We start from the raw sequence: 23,393 nt of genomic DNA, 5'->3' as shown, positions 1-23,393 counted from the left end.
TAAACCCTTGCTGAAGAGATATTCTCAAATCCTCTGTAATTTTCTCATTAGATTATCAAGCTCTATTGTTACCACACATTTACCTGCATCCCTAGGTGATATCTCCAAAGATTAGCCTTATTCTGTAATTGGCTTATGATTGGATCCACAGTTAGGTCCAGACCATTTCTGTCCTTTATCGAGCCCATCTTTGCAGGAAATGTTCCCTTCATATCTCTAATTTTCTTGAAGAGATCTGTAGTCTTTCCCATTCTGTTGTTTTCCTCTATTTCTTTGCATTGATCACTGAAGAAGGCTTTCTTATCTCTTCTTGCTATTCTTTGGAACTCTGCATTCAGAGGCTTATATCTTTCCTTTTCTCCTTTGCTTTTCACCTCTCTTCTTTTCACAGCTATTTGTAAGGCCTTCCCAGACAGCCATTTTGCCTTTTTGCATTTCTTTTCCATGGAGATGGTCTTGATCCCTGTCTCCTGTACAATGTCACGAACCTCATTCCATAATTCATCAGGTACTCTATCTATCAGATCTAGGCACTTAAATCTATTTCTCACTTCCACTGTATAATCATAAGGGATTTGATTTAGGTCACACCTGAATGGTCTAGCAGTTTTCCCTACTTTCTTTAAGTCTGAATTTGGCAATAAGGTGTTCATGATCTGAGCCACAGTCAGCTCCCAGTCTTGTTTTTGTTGACTGTATAAAGCTTCTCCATCTTTGGCTGCAAAGACTATAATCAATCTGATTTCGGTGTTGGCCATCTGGTGATGTCCATGTGTAGAGTCTTCTCTTGTGTTGCTCGATAAAGGACAGAAGTGGTCTGGACCTAACAGAAGCAAAAGATATTAAGAAGAGGTGGCAAGAATACATGGAGGAAGTGTACAAAACAGATCTTCACGACCCAGATAATCATGATGATGTGATCACTAATCTAGAGCCAGATATCTTGGAATGTGAAGTCAAGTGGGCCTTAGGAAGCATCACTATAAACAAAGCTAGTGGAGGTGATGGAATTCCAGTAGAGCTATTTCAAATCCTGAAAGATGATGCTGTGAAAGTGCTGCACTCAATATGCCAACAAATTTGGAAAACTCAGCGGTGGCCACAGGACTGGGAAAGATCAGTTTTCATTCCAATCCCAAAGAAAGGCAATGGCAAAGAATGCTCAAACTACCACACAATTGCACTCATCTCACATGCTAGTAGAGTAATGCTCAAAATTCTCCAAGCCAGGTTTCAGCAATACGTGAACCATGAACTCCCTGATGTTCAAGCTGGTTTTCAAAAAGGCAGAGGAACCAGAGATCAAATTGCCAACATCCACTGGATCATGGAAAAAGCAAGAGAGTTCCAGAAACACATCTATTTCTGCTTTATTGACTATGCCAAAGCCTTTGACTATGTGGATCACAAGAAACTGCGGAAAATTCTGAAAGAGATGGGAATACCAGACCACCTAACCTGCCTCTTGAGAAACCTATATGAAGGTCAGGAAGCAACAGTTAGAACTGAGCATAGAACAACAGACTGGTTCCAAATAGGAAAGGAGTATGTCAAGGCTGTATATTGTCACTTTGCTCATTTAACTTATATGCAGAGTACATCATGAGAAACGCTGGACTGGAAGAAACACAAGCTGGAATCAAGATTGCCCGGAGAAATATCAATAACCTCAGATTTGTAGATGACACCACCCTTATGGCAGAACGTGAAGAGGAGCTAAAAAGCCTCTTGATGAAAGTGAAAGAGGAGAGTGAAAAAGTTGGCTTAAAGCTCAACATTCAGAAAACGAAGATCATGGCATCTGGTCCCATCACTTCATGGGAAATGGATGGGGAAACAGAAGAAACAGTGTCAGACTTTATTTTGGGGGGCTCCAAAATCACTGCAGATGGTGACTGCAGCCATGAAATTAAAAGACACTTGCTCCTTGGAAGAAAAGTTATGACCAACCTAGATAGCATCAAAATAATAATAGTTATTATTACAAAATAGTAATACTATTTTTAGATAGTAATATCTCAAAAGCAGATACATTACTTTGCTGACTTAGGTCCGTCTAGTCAATCGTATGGTTTTTCCTGCGGTCATGTATGGATGTGAGAGTTGGACTGTGAAGAAAGTTGAGTGCCAAAGAATTGATGCTTTTGAACTGTGGTGTTGGAGAAGACTCTTGAGAGTCCCTTAGACTGCAAGGCGATCCAAACAGTCCATTCTGAAGGAGATCAATCCTGGGATTTCTTTGGAAGGAATGATGCTAAAGCTGAAGCTCCAGTACTTTGGCCACCTCATGCGAAGAGTTGACTCATTGGAAAAGATTTTGATGCTGGGAGGGACTGGGGGCAGGAGGAGAAGGGGACAACCCAGGATGAGATGGCTGTATGGCATCACCGACTGGATAGACGTGAGTCTGAGTGAACTCTGGGAGTTGGTGATGGACAGGGAGGCCTGGCATGCTGCAATTCATGGGGTCTCAAATAGTCGGACACGACTGAGTGACTGAACTGAACTGAACTGGGTCCACAGTGCCTTGTTCAGTGATTGGCTTACAGTTGGACCTAGGCTTCAATTGGCACTTATTAAGCATTTTCTGGAGAAGTGGACAAATCAAGAATTGAAAGTGAAAATTTCTCTGGTGGGTCAAACTCTTTGTGAATCCATGGTCTGTAGCCTGCCAGGTTTCTCTGTCCATGGAATTCTCCAGGGATGAATACTGGAGTGGATTCCCTTCTCCACGGAATCTTCCCAACTCAGCAATCAAACCAAGATCATTCACATTGCAGATGGATTCTTTACCAGCTGAGCTACCAGGGAAACCCAAGTAATACATAATTGGCATTATTAATTTCAAATAAAATAACCAGGTTGGAAGTTATGAGCATGTTTCAGTATTGTTGATTTGGGCACGGGTATATCAGTTCTTTAAAGAGAAAGTAGGTATGATTCTTTCCTTACCATTATTGAGAAAGATACTAGCATTGTGTCTGGTCTCTGAGAGGCATTAAAATCTTTCTGTGTGTCAATAAAATTACAACATTATTCATTCTCTATTGTCTTTTTATATTTCATAATTATTTTCAATATATAGGAAATATATTCTTAGCAGCTTCTAAGTGTAGGGAATTGGAACTGGAAATGTATAATATAGAAGCATTTGGCCCAGGAAACTAAGGTCCACTAGAGGAGTCAGTCATGTAACCAGTACTGTTAGAGCACAGAGGAAGAATGCCCACCTCATTCTAAGAGGTTACAGGGGGCTTCTTTGAATATTTAAGATCTCAACTGCATTGTAACTGAAATAAGAGAATTAATTTCACTTAGAGATAAAAATGGAAATGAGATTGGAGACATTTTAGCAGAGAACAGAATGAATAATGACTTCACTTCAGTTCAGTTCAGTCACTCAGTTGTGTCTGACTCTTTGTGACCCCATGAATCACAGCACACCAGGCCTCCCTGTCCATCACCATCTCCCGGAGTTCACCCAGACTCACGTCCATTGAGTCAGTGATGCCATCCAGCCATCTCATCCTGGGTCGTCCCCTTCTCCTCCTGCCCTCAATCCCTCCCAGCATCAGAGTCTTTTCCAATGAGTCAACTCTTCGCATGAGGTGGCCAAAGTACTGGAGCTTCAGCTTTAGCATCATTCCTTCCAAAGAAATCCCAGGGCTGATTTCCTTCAGAATGGACTGGTTGGATCTCCTTGCAGTCCAAGGGACTCTCAAGAGACTTCTCCAACACCACAGTTCAAATGCATCAATTCTTTGGCGCTCAGCCTTCTTCACAGTCCAACTCTCACATCCATACATGACCACAGGAAAAAACATAGCCTTGACTAGGCGAACCTTAGTCAGCAAAGTAATGTCTCTGCTTTTGAATATACTATCTAGATAGGTCTTAACTTTTCTTCCAAGAAGTAAGCATCTTTTAATTTCATGGCTGCAGTCACCATCTGCAGTGAGTTTGGAGCCCAAAAAAATAAAGTCTGACACTCTTTCTACTGTTTCCCCATCTATTTCTCATGAAGTGATGGGACCAGATGCCATTATCTTCGTTTTCTGAATGTTGAGCTTTAAGCCAACTTTTTCACTCTCCTCTTTCACTTTCATCAAGAGGCTTTTTAGCTCCTTTTCACTTTCTGCCATAAGGGTGGTGTCATCTACAAATCTGAGGTTATTGATATTTCTCCGGGCAATCTTGATTCCAGCTTGTGTTTCTTCCAGTCCAGCGTTTCTCATGATTTACTCTGCATACAAGTTAAATAAGCAGGGTGACAATATACAGCCTTGATGTACTCCTTTCCCTATTTGGAACCAGTCTGTTGTTCCATGTCCAGTTCTAACTGTTGCTTCCTGACCTGCATACAGTTTTCTCAAGAGGCAGGTTAGGTGGTCTGGTATTCCCATCTCTTTCAGAATTTTCCACAGTTTCTTGTGATCCACACAGTCAAAGGCTTTGGCATAGTCAATAAATCAGAAATTGATTTTTTTCTGAAACTCTCTTGCTTTTTCCATGATCCAGTGGATGTTGGCAATTTGATCTCTGGTTCCTCTGCCTTTTCTAAAACCAGTTTGAACATCAAGCTAAAAACAACTTGGGGTGTTCATTTAATTAAAAGTAGCTTTATATGTCTGGGTCATCAGGCATGAGGCCTGTAGTGGATAGGTAGGGAAGTTGCAATTGGCAAGAATCAATACGTTCTCCAGAGAAACTAAGGTTTTATCCTGTGGATAGAAAGGGGAGGGGTATGGAAAGATTTTGAACCAAATCATTATACAAGCATCCTGAGTTCTGTGTGGATCAGTCTGTGTTGTTAAGGCATGGACACATTTCACAGAGAAATTTCAAAACTTGTTAAGAAAAGGAAAATATTTAAAATATAGGTAAAGGTGAATTATTACCATCAAAGTAGAAAATTAAATTTATTATAACTTATCAATGGCAACACATTCCTTAATGCACTACTGAGGCAGAGTGTCTGGTAACTTAACTTCTGTCATCACTCAATCTTCATCAGGAGTTGTGAGAAATAAAGACAAATTTAGATAAAGACTGAGTTTATGTTTCACATATAATCTCTAAAATAATCTCTAAGGGATGTACTTTTTCAATAAGAAGTGTGAACAAATATATAAAGAAGGACATTAAATAAATAATAACAAAAATATGTGTTCTTGTTTTTCAGGAGTTGTGACCAATTCTTTGTGACTCCATGGACTGCAGCACTCCAGGCTTCCCTTTCCTTCACCATCTCCCATAGTCTGCTCAAACTCATGTTCATTGAGTTGATGAGGCCATCCAACCATATTGTCTTCTATTGATACCTCTTTCTACCCTTAAAACTTCCCAGCTTCAGAGTATTTCCCATGAGCCCATTCTCCCCATCATGTAGCCAAAGTACTGGAACTTCAATTTCAGCACCAGTCCTTCCAATACTTATTCAGGGTTGATTTCTTTTAGGAAGACTGGTTGGATCTCCTCGCAGTCCAAGGGACTCCCAAGAGTCTTCTCCAATACCACAGTTCAAAAGCATCAATTCTTAGGTGCTCAGCCTTCTTTATGCTCCAATTTTCACATCTGTACATGAATATTGGAAAAACCATAGTTTTGAGTATACAGATCTTTGTTGGCAAAGTTATGTCTCTGCTTTTAATATGCAACCTACGTTTGTCGTAGCTTTTCTTTCAGTAGCAAGTGTCTTTTACTTCCTGACTGCAGTCACTATCCAAAATAATTTTGGAGCCCAAATAAATTTAGTTCAGTTCAGTCATTCAGTCGTGTCCAACTCTTTGAGACCCCATGGACTGCAGCATGCCAGGGTTCCCTGTCCATCATCAACTCCTGGAGCTTGCTCAAACTCATTTCCATTGAGTCGGTGATGCCATTCAACCATTTCAACTTCTGTCATCCCCTTCTCCTCCTGCCTTCAATCTTTCCCAGCATCAGGGTCTTTTCCAATGAGTCAGTTCTTCGCATCAGGTGGCCAAAGTATTGGAGTTTCAACTTCAGCATCAGTCCTTCCAATGAATATTCAGGACTGATTTACTTTAGGATGGACTGGTTTGATCGCCTTGCAGTTGAAGGACTCTAAAGTATCTCTCCAGCACCACCGTTTAAACGCATCAAACCTTCAGCACTCATTCTTCTTTATAGTCCAACTCTCACATCCATACATGACTACTGGAAAAACCGTAGCTTTGATTAGATGTATTTTTGTTGACAACTAATGTCCCTGATTTTTAATATGCTGTCTAGGTTGGTTATAGCTTTTCTTCCAAGGAGCAAGCATCATTTAATTTCATGGCTGCAGTCACCATCTGCAATGATTTTGGAGCCCAAGAAAATAAAGTCTTTCACTGTTTCTATTGTTTTCCCATCTATTTTCCATGTAGTGACTGGCTGGATGTGGTGATCTTAGTTTTCTGAGTGTTGTTTTTTTTTTAAAATATAAATTTGTTTATTTTAATTGGAGGTTAATTACTTTACAATATTGTATTGGTTTTAAGCCAGCTTTTTCATCTCCTCTTCACTTTCATCAAGAGGCTCTTTAGTTCCTCTTCACTTCTGCTATTAGGATGATGACTTTTGATATATGATGTTATTGATATTTCCTCTGGCAATCTTGATTTCAACTTGAACTTCATCCAGCCTGGCATTTTGCATGATGTACTTTCCATATAAGTTAAATAAAAAAGGTAACAAAATACAACCTTGACGTACAGCTTTCCCAATTTGGAACCAGTCTGTTGTTCCATGTCTGGTTCCAGCTGTTGCTTGTTGACCTGCATTCAGGTTTCTCAAGAGATAGGTCAGGTGGTCTGGTATTCTCATCTCTTTAAGAATGTTCCACAGTTTGTTGTGATCCACACAGTCAAAGGCTTTAGTGTAGTCAAATGAAGCAGAAATACACGTTCTTCTGGGGTCCCTTGCTTTTTCTATGATCCAACAATTGTTGCCAATTTGATCTCTGATTCCTCTGCCACTTTTAAATCCAGCTTGCACATCTGAAAGTTTTAGATTTATGTACAGTTTATGCCTAGCTTGAAGAATTTTGAGCATTACTTTGCTAGTATGTGATATGAGTGCAATTGTGCAGTAGTTTGAGCATTTTTGGCATTGCCTTTCTTTGGGATTGGAATGAAAACTGATATTTTTCAGTCCTCTGACCACTGCTGAGTTTTCTAAATCTGCTGACATATTGAATGCAGAAAATTTAACAGCAGCATCATTTAGGATTTTAAATAGCTCAACTGGAATTTCACCAATATCACTAGGTTTGTTTGTAGTAATGCTTCCTAGAGACCATGTGTCGATTCATGCTTCAAGTTGTCTGGTTGTAGGATAGTGATCACACCATTGTGGTTATCTGAGTCATTAAGACCTTTTTTGTACACTTCTGCTGTCTTTAATATCTTTTGCTTCTGTTAGGTCAATACCATATATGTCCTTTATTGGGCCCAACTTTGCATGAAATTTTCCCTTGGTATCTCAAATTTTCTTGAAGAGATTGCTAGTCTTCTGCATTCTATTGTTTTCCTCTATTTATTTACATTGTTCACTTAGGCTTTCTTTTCTCTCTCTGTTATTCTTTGAAACTCTACATCAAGATGGGTATATCTTTTCTTTTCTCCGGCCTTTCTTTTCTCTTTCTCAGCTATTTGTAAGGCCTCCTGAGATAACTGTTTCCCCTTGTTGCCTTTCTTTTTCTTGAAGATGATTTTGATCACCACCTCATATACAATTTAAAAAATTTCTGTTCACAGTTCTTCAGGCACTCTGTCTATTAGATCTAATCTTTTGAATCTATTTGTTACTTCTGCTGTATAATTTTAAGGGATTTGATTTAGGTCATACTTGAATGGTCTACTGGTTTTCCCTACGTTTTTCAGTTTAAATCTGACTTTTACAATAAGGAGCCCGTGATCAGAGCCACAGTCAGAGCTAGGTCTAGTTTTTGGTACCTATATATAAGTTCTCCAGCTTCTACTGTAAAGAATATAATCAATCTGATTTTGGTATTGACAATCTGGTGATGTCAGTATGTAGAGTCTTCTCTTCTATTGTTGGAATAGAGTGTTTGTTGAAAGAGAGTGTTTGCTCTGATCAGTGTGTTCACTTAACAAAACTGTTAGCCTATGCCCTGATTCATTCTGTACTCCAAGGCCAAATTTGTCTGTTACTCCAGGTATCTCTTGATTTCCTATTTTTGCATTGCAGTCCCCTAAGATGAAAAGGATTTTTTTTTTCCTGATGATAGTTCTAGAAGATCTTGTAGGTCTTCATAGAACTGTTGAACTTCATCTTCTTTTGCATTAGTGATTGTGACATAGATTTGGGTAACTGTGATACTGAATGGTTTGCCTTGGAAATGAATAAGATTGTTCTGTTATTTTTGAGATTTCATTCAAGTACTGAACTTCTGACTTTTCTGTTGATTATGATTGCTACCCATTTCTTCCAAGGGATTCTTGCTCACAGTAGTAGATATAATGGTCATCTGAATTAAATTCAGCTATTCTGGTCCATTTTCACTCACTGATTTCTAAAATATTGATATTCTCTCTTGCCATCTCTTGTTTGACCACTTTCCACTTATCTTCATTCATAGACCTAAGATTCCAGGTTCCTATGCAACATCGTTCTTACAGCATTGGACTTTACTTTCATCACCAGGTACATGCACAGCTGGGCATTGTTTCTGCTTTGGCTCAGCCTCTTCATTCTTTCTGAAACTATTTCGCTGGTCTTCACCAGTAGCATGTTGTACATCTACTGACCTGGGGTTTGTCTTTCAGTGGCATAACTTTTTGCCTTTTCATACTGTTCATGTGATTTTCAAGGCAAGGATGCTGAAATTGTTTGTCATTCCCTTTTCCAGTGAACCACTGTTTTTTTTTTCCCCCAGAAATAACAGCAAAGCTTTTTGGTGAGCAAATAATAAACATATTACTATGTGTAATTAAGCATATGTCATCAGAAAAAAAATTCTTATATAAACCTCTGAAACTAAATTTTCAAATAACAACAGCAACAAAAAGGAGACAGCAAATTGGGTGCTGATCCATCCAGTGAGGAATTGAAATACATTAAAATTTTTATCATGCTCAAGAAAAGGATAAACATTCTAAATAGCTGAAGTGACTTGTTCTTAAAATGTACACTATGTAGAATTATAAGAGGACAATGACATTTTCTTTCAAATCTACAGTCCTTACCACTTACCAATCCCCCCCTTCTCATTGCTCAGAACTAAGCCCCAATTAGAAGTTCCTTTCCTATGTTGGCAAACATGCTCAAAATCCTCCAAATAGGCTTCAACAGTATATGAACCGAGAATTTCCAGGTATACAAGCTGTAATTAGCAAAGGCAAAGGAATCACAGATAAAATTGCCAATATCTATTGTATCACAGAAAAAGCAAGACAATTAAAGAAAAAAAAATCTACTTCTGCTTCATTGACTATCCTAAAGCCTTTGATTGTATGGATCACAACAAACTAAAACTGTGGAAAATTTTTAAAATGGTGGGAATACCAGACACCTGACCTGCCTCCAGAGAAAACTGTATGAAGGTCAAGAAGCAACAATTAGATCTGAACGTGGAACAGGCTGGTTGAAAATGTGGAAATGAGTGCTTCAAGGCTGTATATTGTCACCTTGTTTATTGAGCTTATATGCAGGGTACATCATGTGAAATGCCAGGCTTCATGAAACACAAGTTGTATCAGGATTGATTGGGGAAATATCAATAACCTCAGATATGCAGATGACACCACCTTTAGGGCAGAAAGTGAAGAAGAACTAAAAAGCCTCTTAATAAATGTGAAAGAGGAGAGTTGAAAAGGTGACTTAAAAGTCAACATTCATAAAACGAAAATCCTGGCATCTGGTTTCAGCACTTCATGGGAAATAGACGGGGAGACAATGGAAACAGTGAAATACTTTATTTCCTGGGCTCCAAAATCACTACAGATGGTGACTGCAGCCATGAAATTAGGAGAGTTGCTTTCTCCTTGGAAGAAAAACTATGACAAATCTAGACATCATATTAAACAGCAGAGACATTACTTTGCCAACAAAGTTTTGTATAGTCAAAGCTATGGGTTTTCCAGTAGTCACATATGGATTGTGAGAGTTGGACCATAAAGAATGCTGAGTGGTGAAGAATTGATGCTTTTGAACTGTGGTGTTGGAGAGATTCTTGAGAGTCTCTTGGACAGCAAGGAGAACAAACTAGTCAATCTTAAAGGAAATCAGTTCTGAATATTTATTGGAAGGACTGATGATGAAGCTGAAGCTCTGATACTTTGGCCACCTAATGTGCAGAGCCGACTCATTGTAAAAACCCTGTTGCTGGGAAAGATTAAAGGCAGGAGGAGAAGGGGACAACAGAAGATGAGATGGTTGGGTAGCATCCCGACTCTATGGACTTGAGTTTGAGCAAGCTCCAGGAGATGGCAAAGGACAGGGAAGCCTGGTGTGCTGTAGTCCAAGTATTGTAAAGAGTTGGACATGACTTAGCATCTGAACAACAACAAAGAAATTCCTTCATGGTTCTATACATTCTAGTGATAAAAACTCTCAACAGGAGACATCAGAAATTATTAAGGTATTAGAACATATGAAGCATTGAATAAAACTTGTGTTATTAGTAGGCTGTAGCTTCCTTTATGTTTTTTAGTAATATGGAGTGTATAGTTGCCTTCCTAAGAGTTTGAGGAACGAGTGAACCCACCCCTCCATCCACAATTGATTAACCTCCTGGTGTTCTGCTGGTTACTCTATCCTGAGGCCGACTTGCAAGAACAAGTGTTCATTCTCCAGTATGCTTAGCTTAGCAGCCACTTCTGCTTAGAAATGATCCTCGTATTTTCTTAAAATAGAGTAATTGGTAGGGTCAGTGGGCTTTAGAATAGGTGGTCTCAACTGCACACTTATACGTGCAATTCTGACCACTTCTGTGTTACCTGCTATTGAGGTCATGATGTGCGTAGCAGGGAGGGAATGGATGAACAGTCTGAAGAGGCTGAAGAAAATGAGGAAACCCTTTCCACAGACAGAATCTTCTCTTAGTTGGTTCTGAAAAGATTACTCTTCATGTGAGACACCTAAAGGAAAATCACTGCTCCTAAAAAGGAAATTTGTAAAAAAAAAAAAAAGTTTAATATTTTATTAAATACTAAATTTAAAAATATAATGATATTTAAAAATGTATCACTGAGAGTACATAAATTATAGAAAAATATTGAATTTAATAAGCCTGTGGCTTCAAAATTCTTTGATGATACACATGCCAATTTGCATCACTAGAAGCAAAATATAATTTCTCAGCATTTATGGCTTTGGCTATTCAAACATTCTTATGTATACTAATGAATTATATTTTTGGTGCAGGTGTATTTTAATATGTGTGCCTTTATAAACTCCCTATGGAAATAGTCTCTGTTCTGTGTAACTATTGCCTCCTGGTTCTTATAAATTCAATGTTTCCTTTAAATTCAATCTTCTGGAGGCATTTTGCAGTTAATATAAATGATTAGATCCCTTTGTCCTGTGATATAAACAAGTAAAAGGAAGCTTTACATTTATCTGAATATGCCCAAGCAGGTTTCCTTTGTAAATTACACTTCAGAGACAATGCTTCGAGTTCCACCCAAAATATTAGACACAAGGAGAACAGTCTCATTGTATAATATTTCTTGCTGTGGCTCAGACCAGGTTAGGAATTTTTAATGGCAAAGAAGAAAGGCTGTGTATGACCTTCTTGAATTTCAACATTGTAAAAATTAAATTTTAGCAGGTACTTTCCTAAAGGGTTTTTTTTTTTTTTTCTGGATTCTGTTTCTTTGTTTGCCATTAAATTATCCTGGTTGGATTTCTAAAATATTTATTCAAACTTTGTCTTTATATCTTTTTTCATAAGTAAGTGAGTCCTGGGTCAATGGAAATTCCATGAGCACTCAACTCAAGCAGATCCTACTGGGACCCAGGTACAATTTTGTTAGCTCCTGTGGACTTCTATGTCCTCTTGGCTCTGTTCTTTTTCTCTCCTTCCAGTAAGCCTTCCTTCCTTCTCTTATATATCTTCCTAATCACAAATAAAGGTATTAGTTGCATCCTACGGGCATCAATGGGATTCCTCCATGGCTCAGTGGTAAAGAATATGCCTACAGTACAGGAGATGCAAGAGACACAGATTTGATTCCTGAATAAGGAAGATCCCCTGGAGGAGGGCATGACAACCCACTCCAATATTCTTGCCTGAAGAATCCCATGGACAGAAGAGTCTGGTGGACTGAGGTCCATGGGGTTGCAAAGAGTAAGACTGAGAGTCTGATTGAAGAGTCTGACTTGAAGCATAGCACAGCACAGCACAGCACATGGCATCAGTATATTTAGAGTCCTTATTTACAGAATTAAATGATGTATATTTCTCTGACTAAAGATTTTAAAGTGTTACCATGTAGTTAGAGAATTTGAGACAAGATGGCTACGGCCATTGCTGTATGGAGAGAACCCAAGTTCTGACGACAGGATGCAGCCAGAATTTTTCCTATTTAATCTTTATTAGATGAATGACATTTTAAAACCCAAGTAATATTTCTTGGGACTCATGTTCCTCATATGTGAAGTAGATTCATAAAATGTCTCAGAAAGTGGTAATTAGAAATAATACAAGGTTGGTGTAAAAGTAATTACGGTTTTGGACGATGAATTTGAAATCACTATAACTAGGTTCAATATATCTTTATTAATCAAAATATGAACCATTACAATAAACACATTTTTTTCAATGAGAAATAAGTTTATTACTGTGGAATAAAAATCCACAGCATGGAATGTTTTGGAATTTGAAAATCTCTTGGAAAGCATTTTCTGTCTCCTGTTGGTTGTGGAGCCTTGTCTCTGAAAAATGTTGTTGAGATATTTGAAGAGAAGAAGCAGTCAGTTGGTGAGAGGTCAGGTTGTGGGAGAGAGAAGTCAGTTGCGACTTCATGTTGAAACTGTTTCTTTGACTTGCTTTTTTTTTTTAATTATAATCATATATAATGCCTCAGAGAACCTTGCCCCTCTGCCAGTAAAATGGTTAAACTAAAGTGACTTTTTTATAACCCTGTTCACCTGTAGGTTGCAGGAAGAAATCAACACATTCCCCTGCCTAAGAGTTGTCATTATAGGAGATACTTCTAAGATTAAAGGCTTTTTTGACTTTATTTCCTCACCTCCCCCTCATCTTTGATTCATAAAGGAACTTGCCATCCAGATTCTTCTAGATGGTTATTTTGAGATGTTAATGTGCCATCTTCTTGTATTAAAGACAAATTTTTTGCCTCAACACCTCATCTCTCAAATCTTATCCTGAAGTAAGCAGAGTGAGCTCAGTCTCGGTAACAAGGTGAATATGGCAGAGGAGGCAAAATTTTGTAGCCTAATTTGTTCCACTTTTGAAGCATTGGTTGTGCGGCAAGCAATTGGGTGTTGTCATGAAGAATTAGGCCCATTCTATTGACCAATGCTGGCTGCAGGCATTGCAGTTTTTGGTCCATTTCATCAATTTGCTGAGCATATTTCTTAGATGTAATGGTTTTGCTGGAATTAAGAAAGCTGTAGTGGATCGGACCAGCAGCGGGCCACCAAACAGTGACCATGGACTTTTGTGGGGCAAGTTTGCCTTTGGGAAGTGCTCTGGAACTTCTCCTTGGTCTAACTACTGAGCTGGTTGTCACTGGCTGTCATACAAAATCCACTTTTTGTTGCACATCACAATCTGATTGAGAAATGGTTCACTGTTGTTATGCAGAGTAAGAGAAGATGACCCTTCAAAATGACAATTTTTTGATTTGTGGTCAGCTCATGAAGCACCCCTTATCGAGTTTTTTTTTTTAATCTTTCCTGATTGCTTCAAATGCTGAACAACTGTAGAATGGTTGATTTCAAGTTCTTCAGCAATTTCTTGTGTAGTTGTAAGAGGATCAACTTTGATGATGCTCCCAATTGGTTTTTGTCAACTTTCAGTAGTCAGCCATTGCACTCTTTATCTTCAAGACTCTCAGCTCACTTGTAAAACTTCTTGAACCATCACTGCACCATACATTCATTAGCAGTGCTTTGGCCAAATGCATTATTGATGTTGCGAGTTATCTCTGCTGCTTTATGACTAATTTTGAACTTGAATAAAAAATCACTCAAATTTGCTTTTTGTGTAACATCATTTCTATAGCTCAAAATAACTGTAAAATAAACAGCAAGTAATAAGTCAATAGTAAGAAAATGTAGAGCTAGAAATGTACATTAAAATGATATCTAACATACTCACATTTATTTTGGAGAAGGCAATGGCAACCCACTCCAGTATTCTTGCCTGGAGATTCCAAGGGGGAGCCTGGTGAGCTGCTGTCTATGGGGTCTCACAGAGTTGGACAGGACTGATGCGACTTAGTAGCAGCAGCAGCAGCAGCACATTTGTTTAAGAATATGTGCCAATATCAAACAATAAATTTTAACAATGCAAAGTCCCAATATTATCTAGTACATAATTCATATTTGACGCATTAGTTTCTTTGATTTCTCCTTTTTTGCATCTTTCCTCTTTCCTCTTTACTTTACTCTGTACTTTCCTTTTCTTTTCAATACTGTTTCTCTTTAAACAAAATGGCTTTAAGCAGATATATATTAAGACAAGTTTTGAAAAATTATTTTATAAGATAGTACACTGATTTTAGAACTTCCATCTTAGAATCTTTAGTTTGTCTTGTCTTTAATTCAGGTCTCTCATAGCCTCATGAATATTTCTCCTTTCTTCCCACTATAACCAGTTCATAGGATGTGATCTGCTAATTCTCTTTAAACATAGTTGAAAATGACTCATGTGATTGAATATTGCCATAAAAATCTGTGTTTTAACAGAGATCAAATTTTACAGTGAACGCATGTTTCCAGGTTGTAAAGTTTGGGGGAAACGAGTAATGGACAACAGATAAGAATCTATTTTTTTTTTCAATTTGGACTCTCTGTGGGTATCACTCATTAAACTACAGAAATTCCTGCCCTTATACCTTCCCCATATCATTGAAACTGTGAACATCCTACTCTGAAAAGAAAGAATGATGGCAATAGGTGTGTGACTGCCTTCATGAAGCACGAAATTCACATCATGAAGCTTCAACTGATTTGGGAATTCAGCTTATGGAGGAACACTTGTCCTGGAAGGGCACTTTCAGTTACTTTCCTGAATCATTAGTGTATCTTTAAGGATTCTGAATTGTTTAAAATTCTCTATGGCTTTAACCTCTGATACATCATGTTTGAAAATAATCTACCTTATACTCTAATTTTTTTTTAATTTTTATTTTTACTTTATTTTACTTTACAATACTGTATTGATTTTGCCATACATTGACATGAATCCTCCACGGGTGTACATGCGTTCCCAAACATGAACCCCCCTCCCACCTCCCTCCCCATAACATCCCTCTGGGTCATCCCCGTGCACCAGCCCCAAGCATGCTGTATCCTGCATTGGACATAGACTGGCGATTCAATTCTTACATGATAGTATACATGTTTCAATGCCATTCTCCCAAATCATCCCACCTTCTCCCTCTCCCTCTCCCTCAGAGTCCAAAAGTCCGCTATACACATCTCCGTCCTTTTTGCTGTCTTGCATACAGGGTCATCATTGCTATCTTTCTAAATTCCAGAACTGCCTTATGACCCAGCAATCCCACTGCTGGGCATACACACCGAGGAAACCAGAATTGAAAGAGACACATGTACCCCAATGTTCATCGCAGCATTGTTTATAATAGCCAGGACATGGAAACAACCTAGATGTCCATCAGCAGAGGAATGGATAAGAAAGCTGTGGTACATATACACAATGGAGTATTACTCAGCCATTAAAAAGAATACATTTGAATCAGTTCTGATGAGATGGATGAAACTGGAGCTGATTATACAGAGTGAAGTAAGCCAGAAAGAAAAACACCAATACAGTATACTTATACTCTAATTTATCTCAAGATTTCTTCATACGTTTTCCCCCTATTTTTAACATTTAACTCTTCCACCTGCTTAAGTTGTTTTGCTGTGCAGGATTTAGCTGGAAGCACAGTGAAAATAAGGCAGTTACAATGAGTAGCTTGTATTTTGTAAGTAAGAAAAAATAATTCCTACATAGCATAGAGTTGAATATGCCTAAAGAGAAAATGGTGGAAGAGGAGGGACAGAGGCAATATTGGCTTAAATGTATTGAGGGCAATATTTCTGAGAGTGTTTGGGAGAAGGAAGAATGCAAGAGACAGGAAATAGAAGCAATTTCATTCTTTTTGAGATGGAGGTAGAAATTATATAAACATGGCCAGTGCAAACTCATTTCTGTGAAGATAGGGCTTTTCAGGAGCAAAGAACATTCCCCTCTGTGCAGCATCACTTAAAAAGTAACAAGAGGTCCCCCTACTTAAAATACTTTTCCTCTCATATTCAAGGCCACTGTTGGCTTGGACAGGAGTGGGCTTGAATCATTTTTCTCTCCTGTTCCACAGTGCTTTGCTCCCCTCTTCTACGAATACATCAGTGAAAATAATGTTGCCTGTCATATCCATAAACAAAGGATGATTCAGCCATCAAGCCATCACATTACAGTTGCTTCTGATGCTAAATCCTCAGGGAAATCAGGATAGAAACAGGATGCCTACCATCAAGCAGTCAATTGCTTCAGCTACTCCCAGGGATGTATCCTGAGGTGACTCAGAATAGAAAAGCACAAGATACTGGCCCCAGTTAGCTGAGGGGTATATCAAAGGAATAAATTCCATAAGCCCAGACTCCTGCATTTTCCCATACATAGAAAAACAATAAATCCGTTAATCTGAGTTGTCTGGTTTTCATTATATATTCTAGTTGATTTGTTGTGTTGATTTCAGTTGTACAGAAAACAGATTCATTTATAAATATACATAAATCCATTCTTTTTTATAACTTTTCCTATGTAGGATATTACAAAATATTGAGTAAAGTTCCCTGTGCTACACACTAAAGTTTTTGCTGATTATCTATTTTATAAAGAGTAGTATTTATACATTAATCCTAAATTCCTTATTTATCCCTCTCTGCCTCCATGTTTCCCCTTTGGTAACCATAAGAAAGCCTTCCTCAGTGATCAATGCAAAGAAACAGAAGAAAACAACAGAATAGGAAAAACTGGAGATTTCTTCAAGACAATTAGAGATACCAAGGGAACATTTCATGCAAAGATGGGCTCGATATGGACAGAAATGGTATGGACCTAACAGAATCAGAAGATATTAAGAAGAGGTGGCAAGAATACACAGAAGAACTATAAAAAAAAGATCTTCATGACCCAGATAATCATGATGGTGTGATCACTCACCTAGAGCCAGACATCCTGGAATGTGAAGTCAAGTGGGACTTAGAAAGCATCACTACGAACAAAGCTGGTGGAGGTGATGGAATCCCAGTTGAGCTATTTCAAATCCTGAAAGATGATGCTGTGAAAGTGCTACACTCAATATGCCAGCAAATTTGTAAAACTCAGCAGTGGCCACAGGACTGGAAAAGGTCAGTTTTCATTCCAATCCCAAAGAAAGGCAATGCCAAAGAATGCTCAAACTACCACACAATTGCACTCATCTCTGCTGCTGCTAAGTGGCTTCAGTTGTGTCTGACTCTGTGCGACCCCAGAGACAGCAGCCCACCAGGCTCCCCCATCCCTGGAATTCTCCAGGCAAGAACACTGGAGTGGATTGCCATTTCCTTCTCCAATGCATGAAAGTGAAAAGTGAAAGTGAAGTCACTCAGTTATGTCTGACTCTTCACAACCCCATGGACTGCAGCCTACCAGGGTCCTCCATCCATGGGATTTTCCAGGCAAGAATACTGGAGTGGGGTGCCACTGCCTTCTCTGGCACTCATCTCACATGCTAGTAAACTGATGCTCAAAATTCTACATGAACCATGATCTTCCAGATGTTCCAGCTGGTTCTAGAAAAGGCAGGGGACCCAGAGATCAAATTGCCAATATCCACTGAATCATCGAAAAAGCAAAAGAGTTCCAGAAAAAAATCTATTTCTGGTTTATTGACTAAGCTGAAGCCTTTGACTGTGTGGATCACAAGAAACTGTGGAAAATTCTGAAAGAGATGGGAATACCAGACCACCTCATCTGCCTCTTGAGAAACCAATATGCAGGTCAGGAAGCAACAGTTAGAACCAAGCATAGAACAACAGACTGGTTCCAAAGAGGAAAAAGAGTACGTCAAGACTGTATATTGTCACCCTGCTTATTTAACTTATATGCAGTGTACATCATGAGAAACGCTGGGCTGGAGAAAACACAAGCTGGAATCAAGATTGCCAGGAGAAATATCAATAACCACAGATATGCAGATGACACCACCCTTATGGCAGAAAGTGAAGAGGAGCTAAAAAGCTTCTTGATGAAAGTGAAAGAGGAGAGTGAAAAGTTGGCTTAAAGCTCAACATCCAGAAAACGAAGATCATGGCAACTCATCCTATCGCTTCATGGGAAATAGATGGGGAAACAGTGGAAACAGTGTCAAACTTTATTTTGGGGGGCTCCAAAATCACCGCAGATGGTGACTGCAGCCATGAAATTAAAAGATGCTTACTCCTTTGAAGAAAAGTTATGACCAACCTAGATATCATATTGAAAAGCAGAGACATTACTTTGCAACCAAAGTCCGTCTAGTCAAGGCTATGGTTTTTCGTGTGGTCATGTATGGATGTGAGTGTTGGACTGTGAAGAAAGCCGAGCACCGAAGAATTGATGTTTTTGAACTGTGGTGTTGGAGAAGACTCTTGAGAGTACCTTGGACTGCAAGGAGATCCAACCAGTCCATTCTGAAGGAGATCAACCCTGGGATTTCTTTGGAAGGAATGATGCTGAAGTTGAAACTCCAGTACTTTGGCCACCTCATGCGAAGAACTGACTCACCGGAAAAGATTCTGATGCTGAGAGGGATTGGGGGCAGGAGGAGAAGGGGACAACCCAGGATGAGATGGCTGGATGGCATCACTGACTCGATGGACGTGAGTTTGAGTGAACTCTGGGAGTTGGTGATCGACAGGGAGGCCTGGCGTGCTGCGATTCATGGGGTCACCAAGAGTCGGACACGACTGAGTGACTGAACTGAACTGATCCACAAGCTTATTTTTCAAAGTCTGTGAATCTGTTTCTGTAGTAATAGTTATCTTTTAAAGTTTTACTACCTGATCTTTCTGCAAAACTCCTATGTAACCTGAGTCCTCTGTTACCTCTATGGGGTGGTCCTACAGAGATTTCTTAGAGACTGCATCCTGGCCTGAAGTCCTCAGTTTGGTCTGCCAAACAAAACATAATTCTCAACTTTGAGGTTGTGCAATTTTGTTTCCACTTGACAATTTAGTGGTACTTAGGAAGGAGTTGGTCTTCCCTGGTGACTCAGAAGGTTAAGCATCTGCCTGCAATGTGGGAGACCCAAGTTAGATCCCCGGGTCAGGAAGATCCCCCTGGAGAAGGAAATGACAACTCACCCCAGCACTCTTGGCTGGAAAATTCCATGAACAGAGGAGCCTGGGAAGCTATGGTCCATGGGATCACACAGTCTCACCTGATTTGAAATAGAACTGCCTTATGACCCAGCAATCCCACTGCTGGGCATACACACTGAGGAAATCAGAATTAAATGAGACACGTGTACCCAAATGTTCATCGCAGCACTGTTTATAATAGCCAGGACATGGAAACAACCTAGATGTCCATCAACAGATGAGTGAACAAGAAAGCTGTGGAACATGTACACAATAGAGTATTACACACCCATTAAAATAATACATTTGAGTCCATTCTAATGAAGTGGATGAAACTGGAGCCTATTATACAGAGTGAAATAAGCCAGAAAGAAAAACACCAATACAGTATACTAACGCATATATATGGAATTTAGAAAGATGATAACGATAACCCTGTATGTGGGACAGCAAAAGAGACACAGATGTATAGAACAGTTTTTTGGACTCTTGGAAACTCTTGGGAGAGGGAGAGGGTGGGATGATTTGGGAGAATGGCATTGAAACATGTATAATATCATATATGAAATGAATAGCCAGTCCAGGTTTGATGCATGATATTGGATGCTTGGGGCTGGTGCACTGGGATGACCCAGAGGGATGGTATAAGGAGGGAGGTGGGAGGGGGGTTCAGGATGGGGAACACATGTATACCTGTGGTGGATTCATGTCGATGTATGGCAAAACCAATACAATATTGTAAAGTAATTAACCTCTAATTAAAAACAAAACAAAACAAAACAAAAAACGCTTTACTTTTCATGAAAGAGTTAGGTGCTTGGGCTCTGTTTTCTAAGCTAAATTTAAATTTCAACTCTGCTTTTTAATTGCTATGTAACTTTGCACAAATAACCTGAATATCTCACACTTCAACATTTTATCACCTATAAAATAATGATGATGATGATGATACTTCTCATAATGTAGTTCCTGTGACACTGTAGTTATGAACTATTTGTACGGTGTATAGAAAACCATTAGGACTGTTTTCCTCTATTTCATTGGATGATTATTCTCTATTTTGATAAATTAGCATTTTTAAAGTGTAGAATTAAATATTCTGGTCATTGAAAATGGAGATTTCTTTTGTGTAACTTGAACAGGTATAGAGAATGTATCCCTTTAGCTTTTACATTTTATTTTAATCATTTGCTCCCAGAGGAGGCCAATGAAGATGGCAGATAATAAAATGTGTGCGTGCTTGTCAGGAGTGAAACACAACTTACAATGTGTATGTGCTTGTCAGGACTGAAACACAGCTTAAAACAGAGGGTTGGAGGTGGGAGGAGGAGATATAGCAAGGGAATGAAATATTCCAATTATCTGGCTTAGGTGCTAGGTGCAGTTTTAGGGAGAGGCATAAACTAGGGAGTGAGAAGAGGTTGATGAGGTCCATCTTATAAAACCACCTGCTGAGTAGGAGTCTCAAGCAATCTAAGCTAATTCATTACCAATGGAAGGGAATCTAGATAGAAACAAACAAACAAACAAACAAACAAACAAACAAACACAAAGCCTTGTCCATTAGGTACACCATGGAGAAGGCAATGGCAAGCCACTCCAGTATTACTGCCTGGAGAATCCAAGGAATGGAGAAGCCTGGTGAGCTGGCGTCTATGGGGTCGCACAGAGTCAGACACGACTGAAGCGACTTGGCAGCAACAGGCATTAGGCACACCATAGTAGTCCACGTTTTCTTTTCATCAGTTCAGTTCAGTTCAGTTTCTCAGTTGTGTTCAACTCTTTGTGACCCCATGAATCGCAGCACGCCAGGCCTTCCTGTCCATCACCATCTCCCGGAGTTCACTGAGACTCATGTCCATTGAGTCAGTGATGCCATCCAGCCATCTCATCCGCTGTCATCCCCTTCTCCTGCCCCCAATCCCTCCCAGCATCAGAGTCCCTTCTAATGAGTCAACTCTTTACATGAGGTGGCCAAAGTACTGGAGTTTCTGCTTCAGCATCATTCCTTCCAAAGAAATCCCAGTGCTGATCTCCTTCAGAATAAACTGGTTGGATCTCCTTGCAGTCCAAGGCACTCTCAAGAGTCTTCTCCAATACCACAGTTCAAAAGCATCAATTCTTCGGTGCTCGGCTTTCTTCACAGTCCAACACTCACATCGATACATGACCACAGGAAAAACCATAGCCTTGACTAGACGGACCTTTGTTCACAAAGTAATTTCTCTGCTTTTCAATATGCTATATAGGTTGGTCATAACTTTTCTTCCAAGGAGTAAGCGTCTTTTAATTTCATGGCTGCAGTCACCATCTGCAGTGATTTTGGAGCCTCCCAAAATAAAGTCTGACACTGTTTCCACTGTTTCTGCACCTATTTCCCATGAAGTGATGGGGCCAGATGCCATGATGTTCATTTTCTGAATGCTGAGCTTTAAGCCACTTTTTTCACTCTCCACTTTCACTTTCATCAAAGGCTTTTTAGTTCCTCTTCACTTTCTGCCATAAGGGTGGTGTCATCTGCATATCTGAGGTTATTGATATTTCTCCCAGCAATCTTGATTCCAACTTGTGCTTCTTCCAGCCCAGTGTTTCTTCTGATGTACTATACATATAAGTTAAATAAGCAGGGTGACAATATACAGCCTCGACGTATTCCTTTTCCTATTTGGAAGCAGTCTGTTGTTCCATGTCCAGTTCTAACTGCTGCTTCCTGACCTGCATACAGATTTCTCAAGAGGCAGGTCAGGTGGTCTGGTATTCCCATCTCTTTCAGAATTTTCCACAGTTTATTGTGATCCACACAGTCAAAGGCTTTGACATAGTCAATAAAGCAGAAATAGATGTTTTTTTTTTTTTTTTTTTTTTTCTGGCACTCTCTTGCTTTTTCCATGATCAAGCAGATGTTGGCAATTTGATCTCTTGTTCCTCTGCCTTTTCTAAAACCAGCTTAAACATCTGGAAATTCACGGTTCATGTATTGCTGAAGCCTGGATTGGAGAATTTGAGCATTACTTTATTAGCATGTGAGATGAGTGCAATTGTGCGAGTTTCTTTTCATACATTCACTTAAAAAAAATCTGTTCTGACATAACTAAGCTAATTCCACGTAATATTTCTCCCCAAAGTTTGATAACCCAAATTTTTATTCATAATGTCTGCAACCAGTTACAAGTTCAGGTTCCTTGGTTTATTTACTTCTTCTCCAGTCTAGATATGGCCCCAAATACATGTATATTACACATCTACATTAGAAATCTAAATAGTCTAAAAATACTAAGTCCAAAATGAAGCAGGCAGAATGGGATAAACACATAGAATAAACACTTTCATGTGAAAAAAGAGAAAGCAAGTAGTATACAGTGGTCTTTGAGTTATGACATAGAGAGCCAAAACCAGAAGCCACGATTTCATGATAGTTGAGCCAATTTCTTGGTCACCCTGATGCTGTATCTTCCAGCAAGATGTCCCCTATCCATTTTCTTCCTTGGCTGCATCTGAGAAGATTATTGGAATATTCCTATTTTTGGAACAGCATTGTTTTGATAAACAAATTCCTTTTACTGTTAATTCAGATGTGTGAATTGCTTTAGGCATTGAAAAGACGTGAGGGTTAAAGTTTCTCTGATACAATATTGACCTTAAAACCTCAGCAGACTTTGGTTTGACTGCTGTGTGCATCCTCCTTGGACTGATAACCAGTGTTCAAGCTTACTAAGTCTCATCTTAAATCTGGACTTCATTCTGGTAGTTTCTGTCTCTTAGCAACCATCCCATTGTTTCATTCTGAGACAGTGAGGCCACTAATCTGTCCCTGACCTCCTGGCTGCATGAAAGTGCATAATTCT

This window comes from Capra hircus, chromosome 14 (genome assembly GCF_001704415.2).
Source record: "Capra hircus breed San Clemente chromosome 14, ASM170441v1, whole genome shotgun sequence".
Taxonomy (NCBI): Eukaryota; Metazoa; Chordata; class Mammalia; order Artiodactyla; family Bovidae; genus Capra; species Capra hircus.
The sequence above is the reverse complement of the archived record's forward strand: the minus strand, read 5'-3'. Positions refer to the sequence as shown.